This window comes from Pipistrellus hanaki, assembly GCF_964339955.1.
Source record: "Pipistrellus hanaki genome assembly, chromosome: 18".
Lineage (NCBI taxonomy): Eukaryota > Metazoa > Chordata > Mammalia > Chiroptera > Vespertilionidae > Pipistrellus > Pipistrellus hanaki.
Genome location: NC_140520.1, coordinates 15,130,860 through 15,144,916, shown reverse-complemented (window position 1 = coordinate 15,144,916; position 14,057 = coordinate 15,130,860). Strand labels below are relative to the sequence as shown.

Here is a 14,057-nt window from a genome sequence, read left to right as displayed (position 1 = left end):
TTAGTGTAGTCATTCTTTGATTTGCCTTCTTCCCTAGGCATACCGTTGGGCATTACTTCATAGATGGGCAGAGAAGACAAATAAATGAATGAACAAGATATATGATAATACCAGGGAAAACATAATGCTATCCAAAAGCAAAGTGAAGTTATCAGGATCTTATCACTGCTAGAAATCTGTCTTTAAGACATCAATACCCTGGTCAACCTTACTTTTTTAAGCCAAATTTTTCTTTTAATGAGATTATAAACATTTATCAGTGTTCGTATCTTATTTCCCTTATTCTGTATGATTTATGTGGTGATGTGGCAATTTTCAAGTCTTAACTGGAGAGTTGCTTCTTTTGGCATTCTAGTTTATAGTTACAAATACCAAATTCAAAACACATGATTAGTGCAGTCACATTATATGCACATTTAACTCATAAAATTCCATCAGACTATCTGCACCAACTTACAATAAAGAAGAATACTTTGAGTAAGGTGGAGAATTTTATCCTCAATGAGCACAAGAGCCAGGCAGAATGGGGAGATGTGATTCTGATCTTTGTTTAGATGCTCTCATGGGGGAGCATCTTAGCACAATGCCCTCATAAGACACATTTCTCGTTACCTAGATGTTCTTTTACATCCTAATGTAAACCCTCCCATTGTCCAGTAGCATTTGCATGCCCTATCAGAAAGAATTTTCTCAAATGGGACATATGTAATACTTTCAACAATAAAAATTTTTAAAAGAAAGAATTTTCTCATAGAAGTGTAATTAAATTGGAGGCCAGCTGTAACAGCATGCTATGTGTCCCTCAGACTTGATTGGAGGCTTCCAATAGGCATCACCTTTTCTCTCACAGATTCCCAAAGTGGTTTCGAAGTCTAGCCAAGGAGATAGGCACCAAGAACAATGGGCAATATGTGATTACCAAGGAAAGTGCAATAATGGAAACCTGTACTGGTGCCTTGTGGAGAAGGAGGCTTACTAGTAGAGCTCTGTGGGAAATAATAGGTCAGCAAATGAACTGAAGCAAAGCATGAAAACCATTGGCAAGAGCATGAACAAAGGCTCCAAAGCACAAAAGTATGCAACAGGTTTTTTTATTTTATTTTAGTTACCCCTCACCCAAGGATAATTTCTCCATTATTTTTATTTTATTTTACTTTATTTTATTTTATTTATTTATTTTTTTAGAAATAGAGAGTGGGAGGGAGGGGGAAAGACACACAGAGAGAAACATCAATGTATGTCGATTATTTGCCTCCCTCTGGGGATCGAATCTGCAACCGAGGTATGTGCCCTTAACCAGAATTGAACCTGAGACCCTTCAGTTTGTGGGCCGACATTCTGACCACTGAGCCAAACCAGCTAGGCCTGCAACAAAAAGCTAGGTTTTTAAAAAGCAATATATTTGTTGTAGTTTAAAATCCAAGTGTATGTTGAGTATAAAGGAGGTTGGAAAGGAAGGCTATGTTAGAAAGTGAATTAAAATGTTATTCTAAGAAATTTGGCTTCTTTTTATTGTTGTTTTACAAAAAGCCATCATGTTATTTGGAAGCTGGAACTCAGGTAATTTTGAACTTCTGCATACAAACCAGAGGTGAGACTGAAGTTCAGATGCTCCAGTTCAAAGTCAAAGCTCTTTCAACTCCACCGGACTACCTGTAGGGCAGATTCTAAGTCACTTCTCATTTCTCCAAGTAGGCCAGTCTTGTCATTTGCTCACCACTGACCTGCCACCATTGGGGCTAGCCCACCCCTGACAGTGACTCTGGGCCTTTCCTTTGTTTGGTGTTTCAAGATGGTGGCAAATCTAAAGAGTTGTCAAAAGCAGACAGTTGGAATGTAGAGTTACCGGACTGTGAAATTTCTGTGGAAAATTCAAAACACCCTGCACTTAACACAATGCCAGAGCTGATTAGTGCAGTTTATTGCTAAGCCCCAAGGGACACCTGCAGGCTTTTACCTTCAGTCTAGAACCCCTGGCCCGAGGAAAGGTGTAATGCCACGTTAGTTCCGCACTCTTTCTATTAGAGTTTACTCAAAGCTGCCGCCACCAGATGTGTTACAAACGAACGTTAATTCTCCTCTAGCATCTGGATCGCATGTACAATGAGGGGGCAAGATTTATGCCCTGCTGAAGCATTCCCCGGTTTTTAGCACAGAAGTGATTGAACTCCAGATGTTAACAAAATGCAGAGACCTTTTAGTATGATTAAAAACATGATTTCTTGTTTTGCTCATGACAAAAACCATTGGATTAACTTATTAGAAGCGGAGCTGCCGTCCTGTTCATTGGAAGCTGTGTCTACTTTAGCTATTGAAGCTTGTCGTCGAAGATTTTATGAAGAAAGAATGACTTACCAACTCCTAAAATCAACAACTTCAAGGGCCCTCTGAAAATCAGGGGTTACAAAGGTAGTAATGCTCTAAGAACTGTGATAAAGATTTAGATGAGAATGAAAATTAACACAGGGGTTTGCATGAATTAATCAAATTAGGATCTTCTCCCTTTTAGTAATTGTATTATCAAGATAAAAGGGAAAAAATGGAAAGAAGTCATGGGCATGGACAACAGTGTGGTGATTGCTGGAAGTGGGGGGTGGGGAAGGGGGCGAGATGAAGGTGGAAGAGGGTATGGGGGATAAATGGTGATGGGTAAAATAAGTAAAATCAAGAAAAAAAGAAACATGGAACCGTAGCCTTAGAGCTAGAACGATCCTTTAAAGATTATCTGATCTGTTTGTCACTTCCTCAGTTCTTTCCTTTCCCCATCTTACAGGGAAGAAGAGTCAGACATTTAAGAGTTACAAAGAGCCAATGTTTTGATACAGGTCTCAAAACCAGTAAGCAATGAACTTGCTGAATTCAGACGTCTATTTTCAAAGTACAGTATTTCCTCAATGATAAGATGAATTTTTCCTTAATTGACTTTTTCCATAGTTGGAATGCATCTCATATTCAGTGTGAACACTTAGCAAGTGTTTTATTTATTTTTGTGTTCATAGTTGTTATTAAATTAATGGTGCATATGACAGTCAATCAAGGAAATATGTTAACTATTGATTTCATCAGACAGAAATCTTGTATTAATAAGTTATCATCTAGACTTTATTATCACCATAATCAAGGAATCTGTAAAATGTATTATTATGCCAATGAGAAAATGCCTTCCCATGGAGATAATCATTTTGTGGCGTTCTCAGTCTTACCTAGTCAGAATCAAGGAGGAACTAAATAGCTTTTAATAGAAAAGTTTAAATAGAAAATATGATCATGTTGAATATTCTTTAATATTCATGACTTTAGTCTATTTCCATTATACCTTTCAAGAGTTTATGGACTTACTATCTGAATGGTTCATGAATTTTAAGATGTTAAGTCATCATTTACCTTCAGTGCCTTTGGTAATTTATTCTAGTGTCTTTTCTGTGACTCTGAAGAATAAAATAAATATACTTAAGTGTGTATAAGTTAAAAATAGTGTACTCATAATCATGAGTGGCTGGTCTAAATGTATAGACTTTTTGTGGACATATGTTTTTAGTTTTTATTGGTAAATACCTAGAAATTAAATCACTGGGTTAAATGGTAAGTGAATTTTAATATAAATTGCCAAACTTTTTCCAAAGTGGTGTGCCATTTTACACTCCCACCATCAATGTATGACAGTTTCCATTGATTTTCATTAAAAAAAAAGAATATTGGTAGTTTAAAATTTTGCCATTTTAAATGCATGTATAGTGATACTTTATTGTGGATTTGATTTGTGTTTCCTTGATTACTGATGTTGTAGAATATCTTTACTCCTGCTTATTAGCCATTTATTTATTTTCTTTTGAAAAAGGTCTATTCAAATTTTTAACCTATTTTTGAAAAATTGTTTTGTTTCTTATTATATAACTAGAGGCCCAGCGCATGGGGGTGAGGGTGTGGGTCAGGGGTCCCTCAGCTGGGCCTGCACCCTCTTGTAATCTGCTTAGGCCTGATTCCCCCGGGGATCAGACCTAAGCTGGCAGTCAGACATTGCTCTCACAGTCCGGCGGGGCTCTCGCAGTCTGGGGCTCTTGAAGTCTGGGACCCCTCACTCCTTACTGCCCTTTGGCAGCTGAGGCTGGTGAGGCTCCCACCACTGCTGCTAAGCTAGACAGCCAGAAGCCGGGCTCACTGCTCCTTAGCGCTGCCTCGGAGGTGGGAGAGGCTCCCACCACCATCGCTGCACTGGTCAGCCGCCAGCTGTGAGCCCAGCTCAGGGCTTCTGGCTGAGCAGCGCTCCCCCTGTGAGAGCACACTGACCATCAGGGCAGTTCCTGCATTGAACATCTGCCACCTGGTGGTCAGTGCATGTCACAGCGACCGGTTGTTTCCACCGTTGGGTCAATTTGCATTTTGGCCTTTTATTATATAAGATTGTAAGCATTATATTACTGTGTGTGTGTGTGTGTGTGTGTACATACATATACATACACACACTCACACACAAATAGTTCCCTACTTACAATGGTTTGACATACTATTTTCGACTTTACAACAATGTGGAAGCCATATGCATTCAGTGGAAACTGTACCTCAGATTTTGAATTTTGATATTTTCCCAGGCTAATGGTATGAGTCATATTTCCCAGCTTCTTTGCCAATCTAGAATTGTTCAATTGGTTGCTGGACATTGGGATAGTAGAGATGATTTTGTGCATTTTGTTTTTTTTTTCTTAAAAGGTGTTGAGTTCTGTTTTGTGTGTCATTTAGATTAATTGAGATTCATCTTAATATTCTCATTTTTTTAAAAAAAGCATTATTATTTTTTTATCCTTACGTGATCAGTTTTTCTTTTTCCTCTTTCCAAAATTTTAGTACTGTCTTTTTATCCAAGTGTTTTAAAATATTTTAATATTGTGCCTTGGTTTAGCACTTTTTTCTTTTACTAAATAGATACTTGGTGAGCAATTTCAATAATAATAATAATTAAAAAAAAACAACTTTATCCAAATTAGTCAATAAAACATCTTCTCCATTTTTTTTTTCTATTCTGTTTCTGTCAAACATGTATTCATTAAATAGATGTTAAACCATCTAGGTGTTTCTTTTCTCTAATTTTTCCCTATTTATATCATCCTATTCTTGTTTCATGGATATTTTAACTTCTATCTCAGGATTTTAGAACACAATTTTAAAATAAAATTTACTTGTGATGACCTCTTGCTTTTATTTCCTTTTTAAATCCTCACCTGAGGATATTCTTTCCATTGATTTTTAGAGAGCATGGAAGGGAGAGGGAAAGACAGAGAGAAACACTGATGTGAGAGAGACACATTGATTGGTTGCCACCTGCCCCTGACCAGGGCCAAGAGCCTGCAACCAAGGTATGTGTCCTTGACCAGAATTGAACCCTGGACCCTTCAGTCCACAGGCTGACACTCTATCCACTGCGCCAAACTGGCTAGGGCCTTTTATTTCTTCTGAGTTTCTTCTCATCCTCCCACCCCCTCTACTCTACATTGCTCTGTCTTTTATACTGGAGGCTTTCTTCAAATGTCAAGTGATCTATTGTTTGTGTATATTTGACTTTAAGTATTGTAGTTTTCAATTATAGTTGACATACAATATTATGTTAGTTTCAGGTGTATAATCCAGTGATTAGGTGCTATATAACTTACTAGGTAATCACCCCAATCAATTTAGTACCCATCTTGATACCATTCATAGTTATTACAGTATTAGTGGCCTAGTGCATGGATTTGTGCACATTGAAAGGAAATTAATTAGAAGAAATATTGTAATATCACTATTTACCCTTTCTCTATAATAGAAGTGTCATCCAAATTCATGATCAACAATGACAGATTAAAACACACATGTGCGATTGTGCCAGTGAGAGCTTTATATGTATCGCACATGCATGAGTCAACTTAGCCTTTTATTCTAATATATAAAAACCCTGAATCCATCACATTCACATTGACCAGAGGCTCAACCTAATGCCCAGGCTGCGTGCTCAGCAGACTCTGGTGGGTGGGGACTTGTGGCAGCGGAGATGGGGACAAGGGAGGTGGGGCCGGTACTCACAACTGCACACACACAGAGACACACACAGCGCCCACCAGCTCACAGCTCTTTCTCCCTTTCTTTCCTTCTCTTCAAGCTTGCTCTTGGAGCATCTCTCAGAATGAGGAAACAAAACAGACTGGGCCTGAAGAGGCCTGGATGGAAGGGAGGGTGGGCAGAGGGTGGAGCAGCCCCTACTGGCTCTGTCCCATCCCAGCTGGGAAAGAGAAAGAGGGAGGTGGGGAGACCTGAAGGACTGCTTAGAAAAAACAGAGAGACAGAGACTGGGTGAGATCAGGCTGGGCAGCTGGGGGCAACCAGGCCAGCAGGGGAGGGCAGTTAGGGGCGATCAGGCAGGCAGAGGCAATTAGGGCCTATCAGGCAGGTAGGCAGGTGAGCAGTTAGGAGCCAGCAGTCCCAGATTGAGAGAGGGATTCCCACTGCTGGCAGGCTCCCCGATTGGAGAGGGTGCAGGCTGGGCTGAGGGGACCTCTCCCCACCAACCCCCACCCCTGCACAAATTTTGTGCACCGGACCACTCGTAGGTATAGAATAAACTTGCTTAATTAGACCTGCTTTCTGATGTAGCTAACCTTTTTTCAGCCCAGTGAAGCCCCCCAACTTCTCTTTCAGGTAATTGTCAGAAACACAGCGGTAAATATCAACATGAAGCAGATTATTATTGTAGATCACTCAGGAGAACAAAGGGTAAAATATTTAACTCCAGCTGTGTTTGACTATATTCTGCACAGTGAGAAAACCTGAAGTCATTTCAAGATCCACCACTTCTTTTCAGTTGGGTCAAGTTTCTAAACTTTCTAAATCTCCATTTTCCAGCTAATGAAAAGAAAATAGGATTCTACCAAGTCACCTATTTACCTACTCCAGGACTTCTGTGAGGATCAAATGAGATGAGGCATGGGAAAACACAGGACATTTGGTTAAAGTGTAAAATGTTTCTACCTGGCTATAAAGCAAATTGTATTCCTGGGCTGAAGAAACTCCAAGGAGGCTAGTCACTAGGAAGAGGAAGCCAGGTGTTGCTACATGATGTTATTACCTGGCGCCCACAGTGACCATTTCCAGGCTGGGCTGTGGGCCACATTTTGCACCATGGAGTCTTTGCAGCTTTGGCTTTGATTTGGAGGTGTGGTGGTGGGGCCTATGTCCCACTTAGGAAAAGCCGAGTGCTACTTTGTCAGTGCCAGGTCTGCAGTGCTGTTTCTTTGTAAATGATGAGTGCACATCATGGCAACTTCTGCATTGAGCCTCTGCCCCCTGGTGGTCAGTGCATGTCATAGCGACTGGTCAGATGGTTGGAGGGGCACTTAGCGTATTAGCCTTTTATATATATAGGTTATTTACTATATTCCCTATGCTGTACTTTATATCCCTGTGACTATTCTATAACTACCAATTTATTATTCTTAATTCCTTCACCTTTTCACCCTTCTCCCAACACCCTCCCATCTGATAGCCATCTGTATCTATGAGTCTGTTTCTGTTCTACTTGTTCATTTATTTTGGTTTTTTAGATTCCACGTATAAGTGGAATCATATGGCATTTGTCTTCCTTTGTTTGACTTATTTCACTCAGCACAAGATCTTCTAGGTCCATCCATGTTGTTCGGATAGCAAGATTCATTCTTTTTTATGGGTAAGTCATATTCCATTTTATATATGCACCACTTCTTTATCCATTCACTCTTTGGTGGACACTTAGGTTGCTTCCATGTCTTTTAATAATTTCTAAATTTTCTATAATGAGCATGAGTCGCTCAGAATATGTATGTGGTATTATTGTATGAGTTTCCTATTGCTTCTGTAACAAGCTATCACTAACTTAGTGGCTTTAAAAGCACAAATTTATTATCTTACAATTTTGTAGGTCAGAAGTTCAATAAGAATCTCACTGGGCTAATATCAATGTGTTGACAGGCCTGCATTCCTTTTAGAGGCTCTAGGGGAGAATGTGTTTCTTTGCCCTTTGCAGCTTTTCGAGGTCACATTCATTCCTTGGCTCATAGCCACTTACTTGGTCTTCAAAGTAAGAAGCATAACATCTTCAAATTTATTTCTAACTCTGATTCTCCTAACCTTCACCTTCTTGACCAAAAACGGACACTGTGATTATATTGGGACTTACTGACAATCCAGGATAATCTCCCCATCTCAAGGTTCTTAAATTTATTACCTCTGCAAAGTCCTTTTGCCATGAAGGTAACATATTCATAGGTTGCAAGGATTAGACATCTTTGGGGGAATGTTATTCTGCCTACAACAATTACTAAGGTATTTTTTAAAAATAGTTAGGATTATAAGTCATCATTCTTAAAATGTACTCTAACAAAAGTTATTTTATTGACATATTTCACATACACTTTGAACCACATTAAGACACCTAAGTTTTAGATTACCAAAATAGAAAATTATGCTATTCATTTTTTCTCCACTCATGAAGATATGCTGCTTATGTTATTGTGGATGATGCCTTATCTGCAAGGTAGATGACATATTTACAGACTGTTGGGATTTGCCAAATATGGCCCTAACTTTTTGTTTCCTGGTCTCTGATTCTCTCTAGCCTACCCTTGATTTTATGTGACATCTTTGAGCATACCTGCCAGTACTAATTTCTAGAGTTATTACTGTGCCCTAAGTACTATACTGAAAATTCACCCAAACATTCTCCTTTGATATCCCAGGTCAATGTATGATACCATGCTTTTCTAAACTTAGGCTTAAAACTAGTTATTGATGATTAATTTTTATCTTGACCTTTACTTTCTCCGTCCAATCAATTGTCAGATTGTGTAGATTTTTTCCCCCAAGAAATAGCGTATTTTTCGGCGTATAAGACGACCCCCTAATTTTACAGTTAAAACATAGGTTTAGGCCTCTATTCGCTGTATAAGACTACCCCCCACTTCCGAGGCAACACCAGTTCTTTTTTTAATAGACCGCCTCTCTGACTCTGGCCAATCTGAGCAGGCTTTTAACTAGAACACTCTTATACAGCGAATAGAGGCCTAAACCTATGTTTTAAATGTAAAATTCGGGGGTCATCTTATACGCCGGAAAATACGGTATCTCAAAAGATCTCTCACAAATTTTGTTTTATTTTAATTCTAAAAATTATCACTGAATTTGATATTTGAACTATCACAAATGTATTATGAGTCTCTTTGCTTATACTCTCCTTCCAAACTACATTTGCTAAATGAGTCTTCCTAAAGATTTATTTCCATGAAAATAATTTTAGATATTCTTCAGTGTCTATAAAGTAAATGTTTAACTCTTCAGTACAATATAAAGATCCCCTCATTTCCATTTTAACAAATTACGTCCTTCATGTTTGATATCAAATCCAACCTCCTTTTATTTTGCTTTCCTTAATTGTGCCAGCTTTCAGCAGTTTCTCATCAATATGAATGGATTTTTATAGCAAACTTTTATAGAAATCTTTTAGTAATTTATCAAGTTATGCTTTTATTTTTTTTATATAATTTTGTCCTTTTATATTTTACTCTCCAACTCAATTTTCCAAGCATCAAATCCATGTTTTGTAGGTAGGTCTTTGAATCTGTTATAATATCTAATACCTAGTGATCAATAAATATCTATTTGTGGGTAAGAAAAGGATGGGATTAGGGCTACATTTTTAACATGTACTTTTTGAGTGGAAGAGATTTTAAAAACACTCTTTAAAAAGACACTTTTATTATGTCTGTGTAACCATTCTGTAGGGATAAATTAGAGATCTTCACTTTAAAAATTTATGTGATTTCCATAAAGCAATTTAATTACTAATGGGCAGAGCCAGGTCTCTTTATTCCTACTCTGTGTTCTTTCTAGTCTATTCTATAGCCTCTCAGAACTGGATTCAGCATTTCTTATTTTATTTAAAAATTTTTAGGTCTCCATGCAACCACCTTAGTAACCACACAGACTATGTTAATCATTTTTCTCTGAAACTGACCTCACTCTTTAGTTCTCTGTTGGCAGAATAATCTTCCTATAGCTCATGAATCAAATCAACTTTGTTTTTACAGCAGAACCTAAAAGACTCCTTAATTCCTTCACAACACTGCCTTGCATTCCCTATTTCTCGGTTTCAGTTCACTCTTTTGTGTAAAATAAGAAACACAACGTATTCTTGGATTTAAAATTGTCCCAAATGTCTCCAGGGTTGACTCACTGTTAAACCTCATGGAAACCCTCATTTGTTTGGCTGAACCCGGGACTGGGATTTGGGGAATTACGATAATTACAGCTCATCTTATGATCCAAGGCCAACTATTTTATTTTTCTTTGCTCTCGTTGCTCCATCAGCAAAGGTAAAATTTATTCTGTGTAACCAGGAGGTTGATTGCAAAGGATAGCAAAAGTTGCATGCAGTTTGTGAAGCATAAGGCTATAATATATAAAAGCTAAATATAACCATCCCAACTGCTGCAGGGGAAGAGTGTTCAGATCTTTTTCTCAGGGGGCCTAGCAATGAATATATTACCCAGCTCCGTTTTTTCAGACCAAATCATACAACACATTTTTAAATCACAAACCTGAGATATTTCAGCATCTCAATAATATTAATGATGATGATAAAAATGGTAGTCCTCATTTATTGAGCCTAAGAGTGTACCAGATTCTGGGTCAAACTTTACAAAACTCCTGTCAGGTGTGTAATCTTAACTCCCTTTTGCAGAAAAATAAAAATAACAAGTTTAGTCAGGATAGATAGCTTGCTTGAAATCACAGAATTAGAGAAATTGTCATCTCTCTGACTCCAAGCTTAAGCTCATGACCAACATGCGTGCCATTCCCACTGATCAAGGCTCTGGGTACACAGCAGAGAGCTGTGAAGTGGAAACTACTTTTGTTCTTTGTGACAGTTTGACTCATTTTATAGACCCTAACTTGGCTTGTTTTACTGAGGATATTTTAAGAGAAAATAAGTTAGAAAATAATTCAGGTTTCAGTTAACTTACAATTTGGTTTAAGTATATGCTCCTATGCGCTCTTTGTTGATTTTACTTCCTTCCCTCTCTCCCTCCTTTATCCATTCTTTTCTTCCTTTCTTTCTCCCCTTTTCTCTCCTTTCTCTCTTCTTTCCTACTTTCTCTCTTCTTTCCTCCCTCCTTACCCCCTGCATCCTTATTTATTTTTTAAAAATGTAATGGCTTTAAACTTTAATAATACAAGAAGGATTTTATTACATTTCTGTGTATAGTTAATACCTATCCAGCGAGACTCTATTACATTGTAACAATTTTTTTTTTTTAACATTCAGGGCAAACTTTTGGCTTTCTTGACTTCATCTAATTTGAGATACTAACAGTATCACCTTCTATTTATTTGGCAATGTGTTGCTAATATCAGAACTTCTTTCTAGGCAATTGTTCTCCAGGTACATTGCTTTCAATGTAGAGTTGAAGGCATTTTGGTAACATAACCGGGAAACTTTCCGCATCTCTTGCTTACCATGGCTTTCAAAATCACAGTTGCACACAGTAGAGCCATCATCCAGAAGACACAGAGGTATTTCTATATTCATTATGTATTCACCAGCCTCCTCCCTTATTGAAATATCAAGGCTTTGGGCCCTTATTTAATCCCACCAAATGCATTCATTAATTTCACAACTAAACACTGAGCATGGGGGGGAGGGGGGACACACAGATAAAAATCAATCCTTAATTTCAAGAAGCTGATCCAATGCATATAGTCTAGCCATGTTCAGCAGTCTGTACATACTCCTAGGGTTAGGTAGAGTTTGTTTATGGACACTGGACTCTGGGGATAGGTGACAAAACTTAGCTTGAGAACTTAGGTTAATTATCATACAAATATTTTGTGTGTTTCTCTTATAGTCTTATTCGTCTAGATGTCTTCTCCGTTGGTCATCTTAGTTCATCTGCATTTTTCTCTTTGCCTTTTGTTTTCTTTAATAACTTCAGCACCCCCTCACCACTTCCCTCCTCCCCACCAGGCTTTAATATTCCGAAGAGCCCTGTCAGACTTCATTTTATAGACGAGGAAATTAAAACTCAAGTTAAATAGCTTCCTCAAGGCCACACAGCTAGTCATGGTAGAGCTGGGACTTTGATTCATATGGTATGTCTTACTCCAAAAGTTGTATTAGCAACCACAATTTTATTCTACTAAATTTTTTTTTTCTTCTATGCATTTACCACTAAGTACTTAATTACATGGAATTATGACTTCTCTGGGATAGTCTATGACTATTTGCACAATCTAAACTCTGGTCTGTAAAACATGTGAATGATAAAAGCATATAGTATTCCTGGTGCTATTTTCAGTGTATGCTGGTTCTGATCCCTTGCAGAATCTAGTGTTTCTAATGCCATCCAGTTCAAGAGGACAATTAATTCATTTTCATTGGGAAATTCTGTTCAGTCCTTCTTTCACCACACCACTCCCCCCACATAATCCATCATAAACCTTGTTCTAGAATTAACCCTGAAATTTTTGAATGACTGTATATAATTATCACTCACTAACGTGTCTGAGAAATTCCTCTTTTGTATATGTGAGTTGTCCAAACTGCCAGGGTCCTCACCAAAAACAGATGAACAAAAGCACTAACTTTACTGAAAGCTGTTCTGAATTTACACATTTTTCTCTAATACTATCTGAGTTGAGAGTGATAGAATTTAAAAAGGGTCCTATGTAGCAGAATATGTCCTGTTTAGAGAGATCCATGGGGTCGAAGCACACAGGAACATTCTGTGGTTAGGACCTGTTTTTCTGAGCCTGAGTTTCCTACTTTATGAAATTGGGTCTATAATATTATAGTAGGCAGTGTCTGTGTGTCAGAATTGTGAAGGAGATTGTTAAAAACACTGACTCCCAGTATTCACTCAGAGATTCTGGTTTAAAAGGCCTGAGACTGGACTGGGAACTTCTATAATTTAACCAGTTGTCCAGGTGATTCTATTGCACACTGTCTTTTAAAAGAAATTGTGTGGGAACCACATATAATATTCTACAGAAGGACTTTTGGTGTGAGTCTATTAAACCTATTTTTTCCCCCACTTAGGATCCCCGTTGCAAAGAGAGGAGGGCTCCCATCCGGCTGTAGGCCTCTTGTTCAAGGTTCTTGCTGCAGCCAGCAGTGTCCTTGGAGTCTAGTTCAAAGCTGAAGAGAGTGAACCATGGAGCCAAGAGCCATTGGTGGAGGGGCCGGCCCGAAGGAAGTGAAGTATTTCAGCCAGAATGTATTGACGCACGACCAGGAAACCACAAGACTGGTGAGAACCTTTCCAAGCCTGAGCCCTGTGATCAAAAGAGGTGCAGGAAGCAGCTCTGCCAAGAGTCCTTTCTGCTGCCGCTGGATCCCTGAGCTTCTGACACTCTCTGAGTCAACTCCCTGAGCAGATGCTATCGCCCAAGGAGCCATTGCTTACTTTGCTCTGATGTGGCCCCACAGGTGGGTGGAAACAAGTTGCTTTCTCTTTCTTTCTCTTATAGCCTCCTTCTTTTGGCTATAGATAGAGATTGCTATCTGATTGTACACTGTGATTTTTTCAGAAACCATAGGTTACTGGCTTTTTACCCTTTGCCAACTGGCTATTGTTTGATGTTCAGGGCCTGTACAAAAAATCAAATCGTAAAACTCATATCAATATGTGGATCACCCAGTCAGCAAATATCAATAGCTTAGGCTCCAACAGGAATAAACTTCCTTTATTTATTACATCATAAGCATTACCCCTTGTCCCAGGATACTCTTTCTTTTGTACCCCATAACAATAGCTTAACCAGGAATTACATTCAGATCCCTGTCATGGATAGAGATCATGCCTGGATATAAAGTCAAAATAATTGTGTTCCTGTGAATTCTCCCTTTCCTTGGCCAGAGTAACTGCCATTTGTCATGCATAAATCTCATCATCATATAGCTCATCGAGTCCACAGCTGAGACTAGCATGTCCTGAACCATGTCCTGAGAGCTAAATGAAGGAGAAGTTGGACTGGCCATGGAGCTTTTTAACTGATTGCTT

At 38.5% G+C, this 14,057-nt stretch overlaps 1 long non-coding RNA gene across 1 annotated transcript in view; it reads left to right on the top strand.

Moving 5' to 3' along the window:
• Positions 1-13,118: 13,118 nt before the first annotated feature.
• The window catches only part of LOC311612773, a 34,560-nt gene continuing 33,621 nt past the window's right edge, over positions 13,119-14,057 (top strand). The window contains exon 1 of the long non-coding RNA XR_014793349.1: positions 13,119-13,483. This is a non-coding gene — a long non-coding RNA (uncharacterized lncRNA). The remainder of the gene's footprint in view (positions 13,484-14,057) is intronic.